Raw genomic sequence first — 22276 nt, forward strand, 5'->3', positions numbered from 1 at the left:
CAGGGACGCGCGGCAGAAGCCGGAGTTGGCCCGACCCGCGGGCGGAGAGGAGGGAGGGGGGCGCGGACTGCTACCTGGCGCATCCGCGGCTGCGGAGCTCCGGCCGCCTGCACCCTCTTCGCCAGCCCGCCGACCCCGGGCCTCGGGAGGTGTGCGGGCCCCCGGCACTGGCGTCTCCAGGGTAAGTCCGGCCCGGGATCGACCTCACCCCCGCACGTGGGTGCACCGTAGTAAAGGAGGGAGGGGGCGCTCAGACCGCCCGGGTCCGCTGGGGTCGCTCGCGGGCCCCACCTCCCCCCCTACTGCGCTTTACATACCGCAGCGGAGGAAGGAGAGGGTGTCACTGACTCCAGCCTCTTCCTGCCCGCCCCCTCCTTCAGACCTCCTCAGCCTGCACTGAAGCTGCAGCAGGAGAGACTTGAGCTAGACTCCGGGAAGACCGTTCTGACCAAGACCAGCGGCAGACTTTGCCCAGGATGGCTTTCAACTCCGCGTAGAAGAGGCTTCCCTTCCCCCAGCGGCCGGGCAGTGGCCAGGGCAGGGGGCAGGGGGCAGGGGGCTGCAGGTGCTGGGCTGGGGCCCTGCCGGGAGACCTCCCCCCAGCTCTCCCGTCGGCCCGGGCAAGGCTGTTCCCAGGTTGCAGCGTTTCCAATTCGAGCTCCTCAGGATGAATCATCCCCCTTTCCCGCCGCCTGTCCTCCTTTCCGGCCTCCTCCACCCGAGGCCTCAGTGGCCCGCGTCCCGGACGGAGCAGCACCGCCCCAGCACCTCAGGCCGCCCCAGTTTGGGCCGCCTGGCTTCAGCCCTTCCCGTCCTGGGGCCTAAGAACTGAAGCCGGGCCAGGTAAGGAGTAGCTGGGCTGTGTGTGGTGTGGCCCCCACGGAAGGGGGGTGTGGGGGGGAGAAACGGGGGCCCCCGCCCAGACGCCCTGGGCCGCAGGGGAGGAGGGCTAGGACCTCGCTGTCCAGTGGTGCGTCTTCACTCCCCCCAGTCTGGTTTCTAAACAGTTTCAGCGCTGGAATCCGTGCCGAGGCCCCAGGAAGGAGGTCTTGCTGCCCCATTCACTCCCCATCCGCACCCCCGAAGCTCAAGGCACGACACCCCATCCCTGCCTCCGACAGGAGTGCCGAAGGCCCAGGGCCTAGCATGGAGCCGCAGAGTCTACGGCGTCTAAAGCCTGATTTTCACAGATGGAAACTGCGGCCCAGAGAGAGGCAGAGTCCCCTGCCGGGGTCACACGAGGAGGGGGCTCCCCCGGGACCCGACGCCGGGCCTCCGGATCCTAGCTAACGCTGTGCTCTTCCCGGCACAGCCACGGGAGCGTCCTGGGAGGAGGCAAGGGCCGTTCCCCGGTCGTCTCTGAGTGTGGAGCCTCTTCCCCAGCCCGAAACCGCAGAAGAGACCACCGCGCCCCGGGCCAGAGCTGGTGCCCCAGCCCCAACTCCGGAAAGGTCGCCCGGAGCCCCCGCGCGTCCCTGCGGGGAGGGAGGCGGAGGCGTGCGGAGAGACGGGCACCCACGTAGAGACCACAAGACTCTGGAAGGCGTGAGTCCACGCTGGGACCGCAGGGGTTATAAACTTGGAGCCACAGTCGGAAGGTCTCAGGCCACGGGAAGTTGCTCTGGGCCGGGTCCCTCGCACTCTGGGGTCCTGCCTCCGCCCGCGCCCGCAATCCGCCCGGGGGAAAAGGGCGGACCGGGCTCCCGCCCCCCAGGGCCTTTCCGGAGGGAGGGGCCAAACAAAAAGTTGAGGAAAGTGGAGGGCGAACCCGGGGCCCTAGTTTTGCTCACCTGGCGCCGCCGCGCCGGGACGGGTCCTGGTCCGAGTCCGCGCGCCGCGGCCCCGGCCACTGCCGCCGTCTCCGCCGAGTCTTGGCCCCCTGGCCCCGCCCCTCCCCAGGCCCCGCCCGGCCCCGCCCAAGCCCCGCCCCCCAGGAGCCCGGGGGACTGACTGGCTAGCACCCCGCCAGGCCCCACCGCTGGAAGCAGGCAGCAGCTCGGGTCTGAGGGTCGCAGGTAAGCGCTGTGTGCTCGCCTGGTGACTCGGAGGATCCGGGGGCCCGAGTCCCGGACTTATGTCGTTCGCAGAGGCCTGGGAGGGCCCCCTCTTCCCACGTGGGTAAACTGAGACCCGGAGTTGGAGAGCCCTGCCCGGCTCCGCAGCGAGCGCGCAGACAGGATTTTCGAAGCCCGCACGCCCTCCCGCGCCTGTCTGAACCCCTCATCCCAGGCGCCCGGGAGAGGACTCGCGGGGGCGTCTGAGAGCCCACTGCTGCCCCGCTCCGTCCGGGGAGCTCCCCGGAGGAGGCGGCCGGGTCCCTGCTCCGCCCGCCCCCCAGCCTTTCCCCTCCATGATCCTCACTGCCTTCACCTGGAAAATGGGCTTAATGGTGTCCGCCTCGCAAGAGGCGAAAATCCAGCGTTGGGGGCGGGCACGCGACACGGGGCGCAGCCTAGGTAGTCCCGCGAGCGCTCGGTGAATAGGAGCCCGCGGCAGGGGTGGAGGCGGCGGGGCTGAGCCGCTTCTCAGAGCTGAGTGAGTCTAACGGAGGGTCACGGGTCCCGCCGGCCTTCCCCGAGAAGATGTGCCCCATCTGGAGTGGGGAGGCGGCGTCGGCCCCCAACGCCGAGGCACTGGGGGCGCCCCCCGCCGCGGGCCTGACCGGGCCGCCCAGCTCTCGAGCCCCGCCCGCCCCCTGAGGCAGGAATGCGGAGCGGAGCGAGGGGGTCGGCTGGCGGCCCAGTTTCCATGATGCGGGGGGCGGGCTCGGAGGAGGAGGAGGGGTGGCGCGGGCAGCCGGCCAGGCTCTGAGCCGCCCCCCCCCCCCGGGCCCCCGCAGCCCGGGCCCCTCGGGAGGAATTTCCTGGCTGGGATTGATTATAACCCGCCCCTCCCCCGGCCGCCGAGACCCCCCGGCCCGTGGGGCGCGGGGGAGGGGCGGTAATGAGACCCGGCTGTGCGCCCCGGGCGGGGAGGGGGGAGCTCGAGGAAGTCGCCGGCCTGGGCCACCCCACCTCGCAGGGTGCCACACAGCACGGCTAGGCCTCGAACCCAGCTCGGCCGAGGAGACCGGGGGTGGCCTCAGCGCCCCGGGGGCTCCTTGCCCAGCCCTCGGGGACAGGCATCCCTGGGAGCGACCGAGGCCACCCCTGGGGGCGGAGTCTCCTGCGGGACCGACCGTGAGGCTACCGGCCTCCCGCGGAGCGCATGGGGCCGAGCCAGGGGTCGTGTAGGGTCGGAGAGCCAGGCCGGGGTCGCCTTCCTGCCGCCGCGTGGGACTGAAGGCTCCTGCGGCCTGAGCTCGAGAGAGAAGTCCCTCCGCTCTGCGCCTGGGCTGTGGTTCAGGCTCCACTGAGGCGGTGGCCTCCTTCCTGTCCCCTCCTGCCACCTCCTTTGCTCGAGACCCCCAGTCGACCTCCATTCCCGCACATTGACCCCTCTACGCCGCCCCCCCCCCGCCCTCGGGCAGTCCCACCTACCGCTCGCTCGACACTGCACCCAACATTGTCTGTGGCCCTGTCCCCCGTGGCTGCTTTTCCTGGGGACACCACCTCGAGGCCAAAGCTCAGACAGTCTCCCGTCCTTGTCCTTGCGACTCCACCTGCCCTGGCCTTTACCACTTGCTCTTCTTGCCTGCCCCTCCTGACTTTTCTTCCTCTGGGCCGCCTCTGCCCTCCCCTGACGTTGGGGCTCTGCGGGGCTGGGCCCACAAGCCCAGCCTCACTTTCAGCAACCAGACACCTCCCCAGAAGTGTCCCTGCTCCCAGTGATCATGGCCCATTCCTACTCCTCCTGTTCCCCGCCCTGTAAAGGGCCCCATTGCCCACCAGAGGGCCATCAAAATGGGGGGGGAGCGGGGTGTCACCTTAGGCTCCCTCCTCTCCCCCATACCCCCCAATCCTTCAAGTCCTGTGGACCCCCCTCTTTGGATCCCCAATTAGCTGTCTTCTCCCCTGGATCTAAACCACTCACTCACTCTGCTTAAAACCCTCAGTGGCTCCCCAGCGCTGTCCAAATGGAGTTTAAAATCCCTTCCCATCTGCACACACTGGCTCCTGCGCCCCCACCCTCCTCCGTCCCCTGGTAGCTGAACTTGTTCTCATCCCCATATTTGTGCTCTGGCCTTGGGGCTTGGCCCCTGCCTTGACTCCTGGCAGGAACTCCCACTCCCAATCATCCCCTTGGTTCCTTCCGGTCCTTCAGACCTTCTCTGCACCTTCTGTGGGCCCCCAGGGCTCGTCAGCCTTGCCCCTCCCCACCCCGCCATTATACACCCTCCCCCAGCTCTCCTTTGCTCTGCTCACAGAACTGAAATCCGTGTTTGGGATTTGCGCCTAGGTCCTGTGTCCCCTCTGAGGGGAGGACTGGGTCTGTCCTGCCCCTCCCTGAGCCCTGGCCCTCCATTGACCTGTGTCTCCCCCACTCTGGGGGTCCCTCCTAATGTGCACCCCTGGGGCTCCAGCCCAGACAGCAGGAAAGGACTCATCTCCAAGTCTCAGTTTCCCCATCTGCACAAAAAGCAGGGAATGATACTTACCTCCCAGTGCCGTTTTGAAGCTTAGGTAAGAGCACAGATGTTCCGTATCTGGCACGAAGTGGCTGCCCACAAAACAGCTGTTCCTTCCTCTGACCCCAGGGTTTGGGGCACAGAAGCCGGTATTTAGGAGTTGGAGAAACCTTCCCTGGGGTCATCTGGGGTGGTAGTGAGAAAAGGGTCCTCTTTCCCTCAACATAAGCCTGCTTGATTCTCTCGAGAGCTCTGGGAGGCCAGTGATAGGCCCAGTTTACAGAAGCGGAAAGCGGCTCAGAGAGGCCGTGCAGACACACAGCCAGGCTGCTAAGTGCTCTCCCCCTCCACAGAGGGAGCGCCATGGCAGATGTGTGGGAAGCCAGTGGCCTTAGTACTGGGACATCGGTTCCCTCCTGGATCTGCCTCTGTGTAACCTGGACTCCTTTACTTCTGCACCAGGAGAGGCCTGGGCGAGGTGTCCCCTGGGGCCAAGGTGGTTGGCATTTCCCCCCCAAGCTTCTCCCGGGGTGCAGGGAACGGGACACAGGGACCCTGAGGTCCCTGCCTCCTTGAGGCTCCCTGTCCTCTCCGAAAGCCACGACGGGGAGGGAGCAGCTGTCATGTCCTGCCTGTCACAACCCTGCCCAGGGCCACAGAAGAGCCGGGCCTGGGAACTCATCTTCTCTCATCTCCAGTTTAGGAACAACCCCACTGGCTGGGTCCAGGCTGCCCCAGATTTCCTGCCTGAGCCCCAGGGGTGTCTAAAACCATCCTTGTCTCTGGGCCATCCCAGAAGCACTTAGAGGACACAGCTGAATGCCCATGGGGCCCCAGCCCAGCAAGACCACAGCATCAACTAAGAAGGAGAGGAGAGAGCACGGGGGCTCCGAGACCCAGTTTTGATGCTACTGCTCAGTCACTGGGTGAGTCCGGGCACATCACGGGAGTCCCTCTGTGCTCCTGCCTCTGGAATGGGTCCTTCACAGGAAGAACTGGTAGGCCGATTCAGTAAGAAATGATTGGCAAGTAGAATCCAGAACCCCAGTGCCAATGCCCCATTTTATAGGGGCAGAAACCAATGCCCAGAGAGGCATGGTGATTAGACCCGGGTGACCCAGCCTGTGAATGACAGCTGGGCTTCAGGCCCCACAGTTACAGGTCCCCACCCTGGGCTCAGGCTTCAGGGGTTGCTGGGATGGGAACCCCAAGTCCATCCCCCCACCCGTGGAAGCTCTGAGCTGGGCAATGGCTTCCCTGGTGTCTCTGTCACTGGCAAAGCTCCTGGGAAGAATGAGCTTCCCGTCTCCATTGCTCTCCCAAGCCCAGAGAAGAGAAGGAGTACAGCCTGGGTGACACTGGGAAGGCCAAGGAGATGAGACCCTCCTGGGGGGACAGAGCAAAGCCAGCCTCCTGCCTAAGTCCCTAGGGGAGGGATGACAGTCGGAAGTCGCCATCTTGTCAAGCTCCCTCTGGCTACCAGCCCCTTCATACCTGTTACCTTCCTAAGTGTGCAAGACAACCCTGAGAGGGAGGTGACACTATCACCCCTTGTCACCCATGCGATGCTACACTACGTCCCACTAGCCCTGCGACCGTGGCCAAGTCAGTTCACCCCTTATGGCTCTGTTTTCTCCTCTGCAAAGCAGGGACAATGGCAGCAGGCGGGCAAAGGCCTCTAATGAGGAGGGGGCTCCGCAGGAAACACTGTGGCACTGGAGCTTTTCTGGTCTTCAATTGGCTCTTGTCCATCAGTTTCCTCTCCTATATAATGTGAAAGTGAGGCTAGTAACCCTTCAGCCACCTCCTCTGGGGACCAGAGAGGAGCCAGCCCTGGGCCCCATCCAGATGCATCAGGGGGTGAAGTGAACAGACCATCCACCAAAAGCTGAGGAAGCGACAGCCGACTCCATGTGGGGGGCAGGCAGCAGGGAGGACTTCATGGAGGAGGGGGCCTTCCTGCTGGGTCTCAGGGTCAGCAGAGTTACCCAGGCTGTAGAGGGGGAGGATATTCCAGGCAGCAGGAACAGCAGGTGGACAGCCTGGAAGCATGGGTGGGGGGCAGGTGCTGGAGAGGGAGCGGGGAATGGGATGAAGGGCTCAGGGCCTGATCACAAGCCTCCTCAAACACCAGGCTCGGGGTGTAGGGCTCAGCCCTCTGGCACTGGGAGCCATGGGAGGTTTTAAAGCAGGGGAGTAGCCTGATCCATATGTACCTGGGGAAGGACTTCACAAACTGTAAGCGTGGCACCTGTAATAGTTTCTCGAAGAACACAGAGAGAAGGTGCGGGACACGGAGCCCCAGGCCCATCCAGGGGCAGGTATGGCGCTGGGGAGGTTTGCCCCTGCAGATGGGCTCTGGTGGCCTTGGGAAAGAGCAGCAGCCCACTGCCTCCCCGTCCTCTGGTTCTGTTCCTGAAGCCGGCTGCTCTGGCCCCCTCCCCCCCTAACCCCAGTTCTCTTGCTTTGCCCCTTCCCCTGGGACCCTCGAGGCAGGAATGAAGGAAGTGATTTTGAGAAGAGCCCAGACTTAGGAGTCCATGACTAAGGCTTGACCTGTTGCCTGGCCACTTACGGGCTGTGTGACCCAGTGAAGATGGTTCTGTCTTCCTGAGCCCTCCTTTCCATGCTCTGTAGAATGGAGAGGTGCTGTAAGCCCCCCACTCCCAGAAGCATTGGAAACATGAAGTGGGTGGGGTAAGGACCCAGGCTCCTTCCATCTTGTTGCTCTGCCATTCCTGAGGTGTGGCACCCACCTTGTCTTCGTGCTTGAAGATGCTCACTAGCCTCCCTCCCTGAGTTGAGGACCAGCCAGGGAGAATGGGGCTGGGAAAGGGGACTGTGCTCCCCACCCCTTATAAAGGCATAGCCTCCCATGCGCACGTCCAGAATGCTCCCTTCCCATTGGTCAGAACAAGGTTGTTGGCCACACCCAGCCCCAAGGGAGGCTGGGAAATGACACTGGGAGACAACTAGGAGTGCTTGCTAGATACCACGGGGATGGGGCTCCTCTGTTTGGTGACAAGTCACACTGGTGATGAGGCAGTGGGGGAGCAGAGGCTGACCCCTCTGGAGCCTGGGAGTCAAGGTGAGAATCCTCCAGGGCAGGTCGGCAGGGGCAAGGGAGCCCTGGAGTTGGCAGCAGGCTGGCCAGCCATCTTCCACCCTTTGATTGTGCCAAGAGAAGCCAGGGGCCCCCTGGGAGTTGAATCCATCTACCTGTCCATCACCCGGCCCTGTGGAGAGCAACTCTCAGGCTCTCACACTATATGGTCGTTTCTCCCACCCTGACACTACAACCTCGGGCCGGTCCCAATTCTGTCGATATCATGGAGTCAAATGCCAGCTTCCGGATCTTGAATAAAGTACTTTGTAAAGTCAAAGTAAGAAGGCCCACGGAGGGTGAGTGACATGCCCAAGGTCACACAGCTTGATCATGTGTCAAGTCGCCCCGATTCGCCTTTCCCCATCTCGGTGAGGCAGGACTGCAGTTCCAGGGCTTGGTTCCCAGGGCTTGGTTCCCAGGCCTGGGGCGGGGGGTGGCGGGAAGTACGCCAGAGACACAGCGCTGGAGCCGGGGCGCCAGTGGGGGTCCTCAAAGAAGCCTGGGCGCGGCAAGCAGGCGGGGCTCCGCCGAGGCCGGCGTCACCTGGCGCCGAGGCCCTGCACCTGCGCCCGCGCAGGCCCCGCCCCGCCCGCGCGCGCACCTCCCTTCCCGGTGCCGAGCGCCGCCGCGTTTGCAGCCCAGAAGCCGGGCCTGGTCCCCAGCCGGAGATCCTGGGAGCGCATGTGTGCTCCCCGGGGCCTCATCCGTGGTCACGGGCCTCCGACAGAAAGGACTCAGCCTGGGGAGGCCGGGCTTCGCGGAGAGGGAGCACACAAAGCTCTGTGGCCAAGCCGAACGGGACGAAACCCCTTGGGGGGAGGGGGGGGAGTCAGATTTACCCCGCGTGGGAGCCCCTTCCAGGCGCTGCTGGAACAGGGGCTCCCGTCCGAGCACAGGAAACAGGCACAGAAACCCAAAATGGTAAGTGACAGAGCTGGGCTGGGCCCAGGACTGCTTGATTTAAACCCAAACTCTGGCCCTGGATTATCTGTCCGGGGCTCTGCGGTGCCCTCCCTCCAACCAAGCTTGCCTAGCCCAGCCCCTAGCTTGTGTATCCAGCCCAGGCCTGTAGAAGTTTGCTTTTTTATCAGACAGGCCACAATCCTGGGATGTTTGCGATGACTATCTCACCACTGCAAAGCGGACCAGAGGCCCAGGGAGCTCCTGCCCTCCACTTGGAATGCTGGAGAGGCAGGGAGCAGCCAGACCCCGTGGAGTCCGCATCAGCTCATGTTAGGGACCAGGAGACCCAGGAGGTGGCCGGGCTGCAGTGGGCCCCAGCAGGTGCTTCCCTCCCTGTGGCAGGGCTCCAGGCCAGGTCTGTCTGACTCCTGAGCCTCCACACAGAATTGGGAGATAAGAGATACGAATTATTGTCCTTATTTTACAGATGGGAAACTATGACGCAGGGTTAAGTAACTTGTCTGAGGTCACACGCAAGAAGGTAGCAAGGATCCTACCCTGCCTAGTATCTCATGTCCTCCTCTAAGATTGGGACAGCATGCTGACCTCACAAGGGTGTTGTGAGGACCAGGTCACTTGACAGGTGTAAGCCCCCTCCGCCGGGCCTGGTGTGGAGTCAGTGCTGGATCAGTATTAGCTCAGTCACTTGACCTCCTACTGACGTTTTGCAGGAACCTCCTGTCTTATTCCAGTACAAAGAGATATTCTAGTAAGAAGAAGTAGCCAAGGGACGCCTGGGTGGCTCAGTCGGTTAAGCGTCTGCCTTCAGCTCGCGTCATGATCCCAGGGTCCTGGGATTGAGTCCCGCATCGGGCTCCCTGCTCCGCGGGGAGCCTGCTTCTCCCTCTGCCTCTGTCTCTCTCTCTGTCTCTCATGAATAAATAAATAAAATCTTTTAAAAAAAAAGAAGAAGAAGTAGCCAAAAGGACGAGGAGAAAACGTCCTTGGACGGTCACAGGTCCTGGCAGTTTCTTCACAGGGACCCCAGCACCTCCAGTCACTAAGCCGAGGTGTCCCTGTGAGGGCTGCCAGGCACCAGCCTCGATGTTGAGTCCAGTACAGATTTCGGGCTTGGAAGAACCACTGATGATGCTCCAAGAGGCTCTTCAAATCTCTTGTCAAGAGATGCTTGAGAGAAAACATTAGGATGACTGAAGGATCATTGAAAGAACCTACAGTCAACTTAAAAGCAGCTAAAGGACAAAAATAACACCACGTTGTAGTCACTGATGTGTGTGGTCCTGAATTTTTCATCTTTTTCCAGTAATTCGCGTCTTCCCAATGAAGTTGGTTCAGCAAATGATATTTAATATCCAAGCCTTTGTAAGACTTTTCATGGAAATAAATTCCTGAATGGGGAAGAGGACTTCGGAGGCTAGCTTGAGTGGGTGTCCTGTCGGCGTGGGCAGCTCTCGCTGTCCGTCCTGTTCTAAATACCGCCGCCCGGGGAAACACCTTTGTGCTAGGAACTCACTCCTCTGTGTTGTCCCCTCAGGAGGACAGCAGTCGGGAGTTCAAGCCCTGCAGCCTCCAGACTTCCCTCTCCCTTCTGGAGCTTTCCGGCCACAGGCCACAGGTTCCATATTGAAGGCCAGGTGTAGCGCACAGGGTTATGGGGGTTCTAATGTGCATTTCTGTAGGAACGTCCCCCAGGTTCTGATTAGACTAAGAAACACCCGGGGTTCCTGGAAAGTGGGACTTGAGGATAAATGATTCCATCTCTCTCAGGAAGAGATTTGGGTTCTGATAGGATCTGATTAAATCCCCACTTGCCTTGGGGTGAGACTCTTGCACTGTGAGTATAATACACCTCCGGGAAAGCGGTGACACCTGACCGCCCGGCTCAGTCAACTGGCAGGAGGCGCCGTCCCCTGTCGCGGCCAGCGCGCCCAGAGGCCCCCGTGTGTGCCGAAAGCACACACAACCTCTAATACTATAGTTTTTTCAAACAGTTACGGTTTAGCGTGGCCTGACTGAAAAGCTCACGTACGTGGAATGAGTTTGTGTGCACGTGTGTCGGGCTCTCGGTCTGCGCCGTCCCCGTGCTGCCTCGGGTGGCTGTGACCTGCTCGCTCCACCTGCGGGGTCCTCGGTGCCAGAGACGCGCCGCGGCTTCTCCACGTCACGGGGGCAGACTCTGGGGGCGCTTCTCGTTCGGGGCTGTGACAAAGCCAGCGGCGCAGGGCCTTCCTGTGGGCGCCGCCTGCGCGCTTCTGGCCGCTGCCCCACCCCCCCCGGGGCCGGGCTCCTCCCGCGCCTCGCGGCCTCGTGGCGCCCGGAAGCTTCCGCGTGCCGCACCCGGCCCTGTTGCCTCGCCTGTTTCTCTCCGGGTTCCCGTACCGAGCTTGGATTGATTTCCGTTTCTTCGGGCGCTAGCGCTGACAGGGAAGCCCTCTGTAACTTGCTGAAGCTTCTCGAAGACTAGCCCGTGTCTGGTTCATCTTTAAATCCTCCTCAAGACGGGCCAGCGCAGCTGGCGCCGAGGGATCTAGGCTCGGCCCTGCCGCGTCGCCTGGGTTCTTGCCCATTGTCCAGGCAGGTCGTCCAGCTCCCGCCGAGGGGGAGAGGAGGCGCCCGGGCGCCGGGGGGAGCGGGAAGCACAGGGTTCGGGGCCCTCATCAGCGCAGCGGCCGCTCTGCCCCCCAGAGCTTCCCACTTGCCCTCAGAGGCCCCTGACGCTCCTTCAGGGAGGCCGCTGGGGGGCGGGCTGGGGGCGAGCGGGGATGGGAGTGCCGTGACCAGGCCAAGCGGCCGCCTCGGCTCTATCCTGGGGACCGTCCCCAGGTCCCCAACCGACGGGGGCCACCAGCCTTCAGCGCCTAACCACGCTTGCGACAAGGACACGGTTTGGACAGACCTCCCTCGGTGAGCGTGTCTTGTGTGGTGGCCCCTGAGCCCTTCCTTCCTCTCGTTGGTTTGGCTCTCCTAGATTTCCGCCTCCCCTTTGGTGGCCTGTAATTAGGGGGTTTGAGTTGTCGTCACCTCCTTTTCTTAAGAAAACGCAGACTAGGAAGCCGCGGGGTTCAGCTGGTGAGGCCCCGCCGTTCCCACCTGCGCTCGGGGGGGCGGGGGGCGCTCCGGTCTGTCTGCCGCTGCAGCTTTTGGGATCTTTGGATAAAGCTGGCTGTGTTCTAACAGGAAACGGGGAAATGACAATTTGATTCCCGAATGTAGCCCTCGGGGCTATGTTCTCCAAAATCGGGCCATCTCTTTTTGCCGCCCTGCTTGGCCACAATATTCATTAGACTCTGGAGAAAAATGACCAATGAAGGGATGCATAAATTATAATGTATTTGGAAATATGGGCTTTAAGATTGTGTTTGCGTCTTGTTTGCGTATTTGTGTGCCCATGTATGTTGTTAAGTGTGAGCTATCTTCTCTATCTCGGGATGGTGTTGCTAAAATTAGTTTGTGAAAGAGCTCTATTTAGTTGGTTTAAAGGCAAGTACTTGTAAGGATTGGGCATTCTAAAACTCAAGTTGCCATGATCTGGGAAAATATTTGACATTAAAGCTAATTTAAGGTCGGTGGTTTAATAAAAATGAACAGGTTTTTAGAGTTGTCAGCATTAGATGAGAACTGTTCTGCCGTGTTTACTGCGAGTCGGGCAGGTTCAGGTCATCTCTCCTGCAAAATTTGTTAGGAAAGGGGAAAAAAACCTTACAACTTTGATGTCTCATAGTTTTATGGGTAATCTACACATAATTGTTGAACAAATAAGCAGATGTAAGTAATTACTAAGCATAGGTTTATCTGCTTGGCTATTACAGAAAAACTAGTACAACAAACTGCTCACGATGACTACTTTTCAGTAGAAGCTAAGGTTTTTAGGAGCTAAGAATAAATTTAATCACGACTACTAGAAATAATAAGAGAAAGAGCTCAATGCAAAGGAAGTGAGATCGGTTATTTAAAGAGGGAAAATGTAGGACAAAATCTGAATGTAAAAAGCATAGTTGTAGAAGGTTTGTGAGAAGGCATCTTTGGAAGAGAATTTGTTGTGGCTGGGACTGAGGACGATTTCGGAGATCAGTATGTAAAGCTTGTTACAGAGTGATCAGCCCCTGGGGAAGGGAAAGGTGGGGAAGAGCAGGACCAGGCAGACGTGGAGCAGTGAGCCAACACCCACAGAAGCCTTAGCGCATTCTCTGGGGTTCCAAAAGTTAGATTACCCTTCAGAACCGTCGTAAGTTGGGGCAAAGGGCTGGACTTTTATACCCTCCTACTGAATAGTCATTGGATGTGACCACCTGGGAAGAGGGCATGACCTTGGCAAGGCAGCTGTCTGCAGTCAAGGCAGTCCCTGATGGCATCTAGCTGCTGAGGATTGCTGGCAGCTTCCCCACAGCTGAGAGCCCTTCATTCCTGGTGGGGATTCTGGTCAGCACATCCCAATACTCACACGAACTCAGATCCATGCAACGCCCTGCATGTTCTTGTCTCAATAAGTATGTATCAGGGCACCTGGGTGGCGCAGGTGATTAAGTGTCCGACTCTGGGTTTTGGCTCAGGTCATGATCTCGGGGTCGTGGGACTGAACCCCAAGTTCAACTTTGCGCTCAGTGCAGAGTCTGCTTCAGATTCTCTCTCTCTCTCTCTCTGTCCCTCCTGCTCTCTAAAATAGGTAAACAAGGGACACCTGGGTGGCTCAGTTGGTTAAGCATCTGCCTTCAGATAGCAGACGCTTCAGAGCAGAAAGAAAGGTCGTGATCTCAGGGTCCTGGGATCGACTGCTCTGCAGGGAAACTGCTTCTCCCTCTGCCTGCCGCTCCCCCTGCTTGTGCACACGCTCTCTCTCTCTGGCAAATAAATAAAATCCTAAAAATAAATAAACAAATCTTAAAAAAAAAATAAGTATATATCAGCATGGGAGATGACAGGGAGAGAAAAAGGAGGGACTGCATAATTAAAAAAAAAATTCATCTTATTATTGGGGTGCCTGCCTGGCTCAGTTGGTGGAGTCGGCAACTCTTGATCTCAGGGTCATGAGTTCAAACCCCACTTTTAATTAAACTAGAGTTTACTATAAAACAAATAGGGTGCCTGAGTGGCTCAGTCGGTTAAGCGTCTGCCGTTGGCTCACTTCATGATCCCGGAGTCCTGGGATCGAGTCCCACACTGGGCTCCCTGCTCAGCGGGGGAGTCTGCTTCTCCCTCTCCCTCTGCGCCCCCACCCCTGTTCGTGCTCTCTCTCTCTCAAATAAATAAATAAAATCTTTAAAAAACAAAAACAAATCGGGGCACTTGGGTGGCTCAGTCACTTGAGTGTCTGACCTTGATTTCAGCTCAGGTCATGATCTCAGGCTCATGAGATCGAGCCCCACACCAGGCTCTGCACTTGGGATTCTCTCTCTCCTTCTCCCACTGCCCCCCTGCCAAAAACCCAAATAAACAAAATTCATCTCTTTGGAATGAATGAGTTTTGCTATCAGAAGTACACCGGTATAAGATTGGTGTTTGGTTTTTCTCTGTTAAAATGATATTTGGGGGTGTTTCGCTTGTTCAGTTGGTGGAGCATGAGACTCTTGATCTTGGGTTTGTGAGTTCAAGCCCCATGCATTGGGTGTAGAGGTTACTTTAAAAAATCTTTAAAAAAAAAGTTTGGTTTTCTGGCGCCTGGGTGGCTCAGTTGGTTAAGGGACTGCCTTCGGCTCAGGTCATGATCCTGGAGTCCCAGGATCGAGTCCCCATCGGGCTCCCTGCTCGGCAGGGAGTCTGCTTCTCCCTCTGACCCTCCTCCCTCTCATGCTCTCTGTCTCTCATTCTCTCTGTCTCAAATAAATAAATAAAATCTTTAAAAAAAAAAAAAAGTTTGGTTTTCTTAGTTATTGGTCCACTCTTTTTTTTTTTTTTTAAGATTTTATTCATTTATTTGAGAGAGAATGAGATAGAGAGAGCATGAGAGGGGGGAGGGTCAGCGGGAGAAGCAGACTCCCTGCCGAGCAGGGAGCCCGATGTGGGACTTGATCCTGGGACTCCAGGATCATGACCTGAGCCGAAGGCAGTCGCTTAACCAACTGAGCCACCCTGGCGCCCCCTATTGGTCCACTCTTAATAAGAAATTGTAAACAAAGGTTTTTCTTTAATGTAATCTTCCTAGAAAAACAAAGTTTCCATGTTTTGCCCTAATTAGGTCTTTGATTACTTAAAGTTGAATCTTCTCAATATTAAAAAAGCGAAGTTTTGCTAACAACCATATAACCCTCTGTATTTGCCTTTAGAATCTCTTATTGCCACTTTAGCAAAATAGATCATTAAGTATTAAGTTTTGTAATGATCTGTTCTGATATTTCTGATAAACTTCCCCAAATTCAACCTGTAAATGAAGTGTTGAGTTTTGTTACTAATTGGGCTTAGTTGTTGTGTCCAATTCCATGGGAAGCATTGAAATAAGTGATGATAAACCTTCAGAGAGTATATTACGTGGGTGGATGCTGTAACTGTTCCAGAATTCCTAAGGTTTTGATATGTCCTGGTATAATGTCATCACTTGTAATTCTAATTATTAAAGTGTTATGTATCACAAAAATAACCACATTTCCTTGTTGATTGCATTGTAATGAACTCTAACCAGATCTTTAACCACAGCCGGGTTTGAGTTTTTGATCATTTGCAGTTGTTGTTTTACTCTGACACTCTCGCAAATGTGTCTCAGTTTTAAGAAGATTCATGGAGAGGACTTTGACAAATACGGGGCTCTGATAATTTCTGGAACTAATGGGAAGACTGCATTCAAAGAGAATAGGATTTGATAACAATGGGACAGGATGAATTGAGGAAGATGAGCTGTCAAAGTCTCAAATGCCAAAGAAGGTTCTCGAAATAATGACAAATGCATGTTCCTTTTGTACATTGGAGAAGGTTTTGTTAGTAAGAGCAAAAGACAGAAAACAAAGGCTTCCGAAGATGGGTATAAGCTTGGAGCGTTGATGGGGTTCTTATTTAAGACCTTTATGCCCTCCGAGAGATTGAGGCTGAAAACCTGTTTAAACTCTTTGTCAACCTGCTTTGCCCTATCATTTTTGCTCATGAACCTTTTTTTTTTTTAAAGTTTTATTCATTTAAATAATCTCTGCACCTAGCGTGGGGCTTAATTTCACAACCCCAAGGTCAAGAGTCGCATGCTCTTCTGACTGAGCCCGCCAGGCGCCCCTGCTCATGAACTTGTTAAAGCAGGTCCAGCAGTGGCACTCTGGGGGAAGCCAAAAATAGGCAGATGACAAAAACAGAATTCCGATTGGAGGAGATCCCCGTGTCCTTGTAGTTGGAGATGCAGGCTTGGGTAAGAGTCCAATCCCTACAGGCAGCATGCAGCATTGCTCCATGACGCATGTGTTTGTGGTGAGAACACACCTCTGGCTTGATGGTAACTTTTTTTTTTTTTTTAGATTTTATTTATTTATTCATGAGAGACAGAGAGAGATAGAGAGAGGCAGAGGGAGAAGCAGGCTCCCAAGGAGCAGGGAGCCCAATGCGGGACTCGATCCCAGGACGCTGGGATCATGACCTGAGCCGAAGGCAGACGCTTAACCATCTGAGCCACCCAGGTGCCCGATGGTAACTCTTCAAAAGCTAGTTCTTCTGGAGATTTTGCTTTGGAAGCTGATGCCCTTCTACTTGGTGATCAGAGTATTTGTGGAATAGATGAATTTGAGAAGATGGATAATGAACACGAAGCCTTGTTATAAGTAATGCAGCAGCAAAGCATTGAGGCTGCTGTGGTTGTGCAGCCTCCCTGCGAGAATGTCCAGGATTGCTGCTCCAAGGCCAGTTGGAGGACACGACAATAAAGACCAACGGTTTTGGGGCGCCTGGCGGGCTTAGTCGGTAGAGCATGCAACTCTTTTTTTTTTTAAGATTTTATTTATTTATTTGACAGAGAAAGATAGCAAGAGCGGGAACACAAGCAGGGGGAGTGGGAGAGGGAGAAGCAGGCTTCCCGCGGAGCAGGGAGCCTGATGTGGGGCTCGATCCCAGGACCCTAGGATCATGACCTGAGCCGAAGGCAGACGCTTAACGACTGAGCCACCCAGGCGCCCCGAGCATGGAACTCTTGATCTTGGGGTCATGAGTTCGAGCCCCACATTGGGTACAGCGTTTGCTCAAAAATTAAAGACAAACAGCTTCTGAGAATTTAAAAAGGGAGAGCACCTTGTTGTCCAGATTTGACTTGGTCTTTAGCCTGGTACACTCCAAATGAGAAGCACGACCACTTTATTGTCTGCATATGTGATTGCATTAAGAGCTGGAAAGCAGAGAACCATGGCAGCTCATATGAATCCTCAAGATTCAAATACTTCTGTACTTGAAGTGGTTTCTGATAAAACATCATGAGAAAGATTAAAGGTGGTTCCTGGTGAAACCCAAGATCCAATCCTCACCCGCAATTGAGAAAGTACACTGGTTATGCTCGGCAGTATGTCCATCCAAGGCCATCCACGGAAGCTGCTCAAATTCCTCAAGATTTTTACCTGGAGCTCTGGAAACAGAGCCAATGGTTAAATGGCCCACCAGGCAGCTGGGATCTCTTATTTGTCTAACAGAGGCCCAAGCAAGGTCAGAAGGGAGAGAGGAAGCAACCAAAAAAGATGCTGAGGATTTCAATTTCATTAGCTTCCACAGATTGCCAAAGAGCAATAAACATTTCAGGATGCTGATTTTGAAATTTTTCTTGGATCATTAAATGACCAAGGTTACTTCTTGCAAAAAGGCCCAAAGGTTTACCACCTTCAAACTGGTAAATTTTGCTGAAGGAACCTGGGACCTCCTGGGATTATTAAAGAATATGGAAAACACAGCCCCCAAACTTCTGGAAGACGATATCCCAAAGTAGTAATAGGAAAGGTGTTGATTATATATTATTTTAGTGATTCTTGTTTGAAACATTGCTGGTTCTCTGATGTTTGTTCTTCCAGATTTAAGAACATTTTTTCTAAGCTATCTATGACTTTCAGAAATTTGGTAAAATATTCCTTTGTAAACACATATAAAGCATTTATCTTTCATCCCTACTCCATCCCTCCAAGATTCAGAAACTCTCAGTGAGTATTCTTATGTTGGGGGCCGGGACACAGACAAGGACAGGAGTGGGGAGAGGAAATTGACATGTGTTCTGGGCAGGGTTTGAGGTTTTTGAACTTTTTCTACAAGGAACAGAGTGCATGCTGCTACATTTCCTAATCGTGAACTGAAGTGAACTGGTCACCACGCAGCTGCTCCTGGCTCTTGCTGTCCTGCTTTTGGATTCTTCAGTTCACGGTTGTCCTGTGCAGAGAGCCAGGTACCAGTGGGTTTGCTGCAGTCCTGACGGTAATTCTGCAAACCGCATGGATGAGAAGGGGCCAACATTCAACCTACTTCCCGGTGAATCCAACAGAATCCTTCCTCCAAGGACTGACCCTGCTTCAATGACAAGATCCCAGAACTTGAATGATGTTTTCCCTCTTTCTGAGGACTATTTTGGATCTGGCTCTGGCTCTGGCTTCGGATCAGGATCTGGAAGTGGCTTCTTAACTGAAACTGAACAGGAATACCAAGCAGTAGATGAAAACAATGTTTTTTATTACAACTTTAGGCCTCTCAAGAGAAATCTGCCATCAGACAACCAGGACTGGGGCCAAGATGGTCTGTCAGAGAGAGAGAGAGAGGGAACACAAGCACAGTGGGGGGGCGGCAGGCAGAGGGAGAAGCAGGCTTCCTGCTGAGCAAGGAGCCCGACATGGGACTTGATCCCAGGACCTTGGGATCATGACCTGAGCCGAAGGCAGATGCTCAACCAACTGAGCCACCCAGGCGCCCCTATACTGTTTTTGTTTTTTTTTTTTTAAAATTCAGTTCAAGAAGCAAGTTGACAGGGAATACTTCATATCTAAGTCTTCAGAACTGACTCTGATTGTGAATTACAGATATGCCTCTTTTCTTATGAAAAACCCGGATGAAACAGAGTGAATTTATGGAGTGGGTATTTGACAAGACCAGTGTAATGGTATTGCTCTAATGTTACCATCAGATGTGTTTGCAGAACTGGTAGACATTGTTGAGAAGTGTGATTGCTGTTACAATTAGAAACTGAAGACCCAAATTAAAGCAAAATTGTGCTCTCAGTACTTCCTACTGCTTTGCTTCTTCCCCCAATATCTGTGTATTTTAAAATCTTACTGTATTAAAGCAGAACTATAATAATAAGAAAAAGACACAATTGGAAACATCATACAACCAAGCCACTGGAATGTCGTATTTGAGAGACAAGCACAGACTCAGATACGACCAGACAGCTTTTAGGAACTAAGGTTGACTTGGGGCGCCTGAGTGGCTCAGTCGGTTAAGCGGCTGCCTTCAGCTCAGGTCATGATCCCAGGGTCCTGGGATCGAGTCCCATGTCGGGCTCCCTGTTCGGTGGGGTACCTGCTTCTCCTTCTCCCTCTGTCTCCCGGCTTGTGCTCTCACTCTCTCTCTGTCAAATAAATAAATTTAAAAAAAGGAACTAAGGTTGACTTTATGGTACCAATGAGCCCCTTGGGAAAACTGGCCTGGTAGCTTGCCTACAGTGTTCCCAGCAGCCTTACCAGATGAGTAAGGAAGGTCATTTCCTGGCAGGTGCAGGAACCCCAGGATACTTTGGCACCTTGAGAGGAGAGGATTTCACATGCCTGTTGCTCTGTGGGCCACTGAGAAAGATTAGCGGAGACCTTCAAGCTGCAAACTGGAAAAATCTATCCAGTTGTTACTGCTTGCCCCCACTCCATCTGAAGATGCTCCAAGTCAGACTTCTAGAACAACTTAGAGGCACCGAACCTGGAGAAGCCTGGTGGGTAGATTTTCCATGGTGCCAAAACCGACTGGTCATTTTTGATATTTGCTAGTTGCTGTAGATTCCTGTATAAGTTGGGTTGAAGCTTTTCCATGCATTCCAAGAAGGCGTCAGAAGTTGTCAAAACACTTTAAAATAATTCCTACATTTGGATTGCCGCTAACAATTCAGAGTGACAAGGGAGTGGTGTTTGTGCTGAAAGTCATACTAAGTGTCCAGTGCCTTGGGCATTCACTGGAAATTACATGCTTCCTGGATAAATGAAACAGCTAAGAACTCTGGCAAAAATTTTGCCATGAAACCAACTTGGGAAAGTTGGTTTGCTTTGCTGGTTGCCCTGCTTTGGGTAAGAGTGGCCTCTAGAAGTAGGCATGGTTTCAGCCCCCCGAACCATTATATATATATATATATGTATATATATAAAATATTCTCTCTCTATATATATTCTATACTCTTTTCATGACTTAGGCATTCCAATGGGGCTCATGTTAGGGAACTGGATACTCTCAGTCTTTGGGAAATACTCTACGTGTGCTTCTGGCAGGTTGATGAACGCCACAGATGTGTCCTTAATACCTGTCTGAATGCTGGAGATGTGGTGTCCCAAAGACCATAAGAGCAGGCACCTGGAGGACCAACTCTGACCTCATGGAACAGGACCTCTTATGAGGTGCTGTTGACCAGCCATTCTCCAGTGAAACGGAAGAGAATTAAGTGGTGGATTCAGCACCACATTGAGCTGGTACCACAAGAATCCTCAGGTCCCTAGCACCCTGTCCAGGAGAACATCAAAAGGAATCCTGCTTGGACTGTCGAGCCACTGAAGGACCTGAAACTCTATTTTCGAGAGCTGGTTCCAAGAAATCAAAGAATCATTCTAAATACATAAAGTTTCCATTTGTCAACCCCGATCTAACCCCATTTCAGCAGGAAGGAACTAGAGTGGTCGTTGTTCCAATTCCCTCATGAGTGAGGAATGATCAAAAGGCAGTGGGGATTGAAACCGGTGACCAACAGGACTAAGAAGTGCAGCTGCAACTTTTTACCCAGGCCTTTTCTGTTGGCCTTAAGTACCCCTCACTCTTCTGCTCCAGGAAGGCGAATTTGAGCCTTGCCTCCTGTCTCCTCGTTGGGCTACCTCTTGAATAAACCCTTTTCTTGCTGCACACTCGATGTCTCCGTGATTAGCTTTGCGGTGTATTGGGCAAATGAACTTGAGTTCAGTTACACTAGGGACATGATTGTCCTGTAGCTTGATGATAGGTGGCCTGCAAAGCCTTCTTTTAAAGCATCGGCTTCATTGAGGTATTATTTATGTCATTAAAATTCACCCATGAAGGAGGGAAGGATAAGGTCAGCCAAGGTCTTCTGACTGGTTACAATAAAATAGGACCATACCTGTATTTACTTTTTAGATACAGCATATATCCACATATATCCATTCATATATATATATATATATATATATACACACACACATATACATATATACATACACATACACTTCCCAGCCCTTCTCCTTTTGCACCTGGATGGGGGTCGTCTGACTAAGCTTTGGGCAATATGGCTGGTCCATAAGACCTCTGGCATAATCCTCCCAACTGCCTACCTCCCACCTGCTGGATAGATGCCAAGGCCCAGCACACCCTTGGAAATCACATGTTGAAGATGGCAGAGCCTTGGTCAGCCCCAGTCTCTTCATGATTGTGTGGAGCAGTGACATCCCCCGCCACCATTCCCGTCGCTAACTGAACTTCATATGAATGAGAAGTAATCTTAACATTGTGTTCAGCTCTGAGATTTCAGGGTTTATCTGTTGGAGTAGCTAGAATTTCCTTAACACATACAAAAGGTGAAACATCTTGAACAGTATCCAGAATATTAAAAATACGTAATAAATGTCATCTTTACCACCATCATCATCATCACCTTCTTAACTCACCTACTCTGTGCTCAGACAGACAAATATTTATTTGAAGGGGGAGGGGCAGAGGGAGAGAAAACCCTCGAGCAGACTCCCTGCTAAGCAGGGAGTCCAACACAGGACTCGATCCCAGGACCCTGAGATCATGACCTGAGCTGAAATCAAGAGCTGGCTGCCTAACTGACTGGGCCACCCAGGTACCCCTCCATTTATATATTTTTAATAGTTTTCTTTCCCTTTTTCCTCACTATCATACGTAGGCTTTGGTTAAATTTACCATTTTGTATGGGAGTCAGAAAACTTTCTGTAAGGAGACACACAAAAGTATAAATATTCTGCCTCCCCCCCACACACACCAAAATGAGCCACTCAGTAAATATTTTAGAATTTGAGAGCTACTCAGTGTTTCACAAATGAACACCGCTGGGCACTGAGGGTGGGCAGTGCAGCTTATATTTGTATAACTTCCATGTATCATGAAATGTTTTGTTTTTTCAACCATTTGAAAATGTAGGGTTTATTCTTAGCTCATGGGCCATATGAACACAGGCAGTAGGCTGGAGTTAGACACAGGTTTTCGCTGACCTTACTTTAGTCCATAGGCTGGGGAATATGAAGGGCCAACTAAAAGGCCACATGTGCGTGTGTTCTGGCTGCGGACCTGGTCCTGACGCAGTACTGTTTACTGACGCCTGTGCTCCGTAGGAGGGTTTGCTGTGTTGTGCGGCCAACGGGCTTTGACAAACGCATGCTGTCATATATGCCCCAGTGCAGTCTCCTACATGATAGTTTCACTGCCCTAAAAATCCCCGTATGCCCCACGGAGTCCCTCCCTCCCTTTTCCCAAACCCCTGGCAACCACTGATCTTTTCATTGTCTCCACAGTTTTGCCTTTTCCAGAATGTCCTAGAGTTGGGATCTCACCGCATGTGGACTTTCAATCAGCTTCTTTCACTTAGTGATAAC

The 22276-nt window shown here is 54.0% G+C and overlaps 1 long non-coding RNA gene and 2 pseudogenes across 2 annotated transcripts; all 3 read left to right on the forward strand.

Annotated features, from left to right (window-relative positions):
• The first annotated feature begins 45 nt into the window (after positions 1-45).
• LOC145721220 (uncharacterized) lies at positions 46-20549 on the forward strand. Of its 2 annotated transcripts, XR_014144768.1 has the most exons (5): positions 46-181; positions 381-843; positions 1313-7909; positions 9248-11441; positions 19931-20549. It is a non-coding gene; the product is annotated as an uncharacterized LOC145721220 (long non-coding RNA). The 2 variants fall into 2 exon arrangements; XR_014144767.1 differs by having other exon boundaries at positions 1313-11441.
• On the forward strand, positions 15900-17327 carry LOC102739451 (DNA helicase MCM8 pseudogene; annotated as a pseudogene).
• On the forward strand, positions 16126-18679 carry LOC115939872 (serglycin pseudogene; annotated as a pseudogene).
• Positions 20550-22276: the final 1727 nt, after the last annotated feature.

Source organism: Leptonychotes weddellii, chromosome 4 (assembly GCF_054177405.1).
Source record: "Leptonychotes weddellii isolate Sample4059 chromosome 4, ASM5417740v2, whole genome shotgun sequence".
Lineage (NCBI taxonomy): Eukaryota > Metazoa > Chordata > Mammalia > Carnivora > Phocidae > Leptonychotes > Leptonychotes weddellii.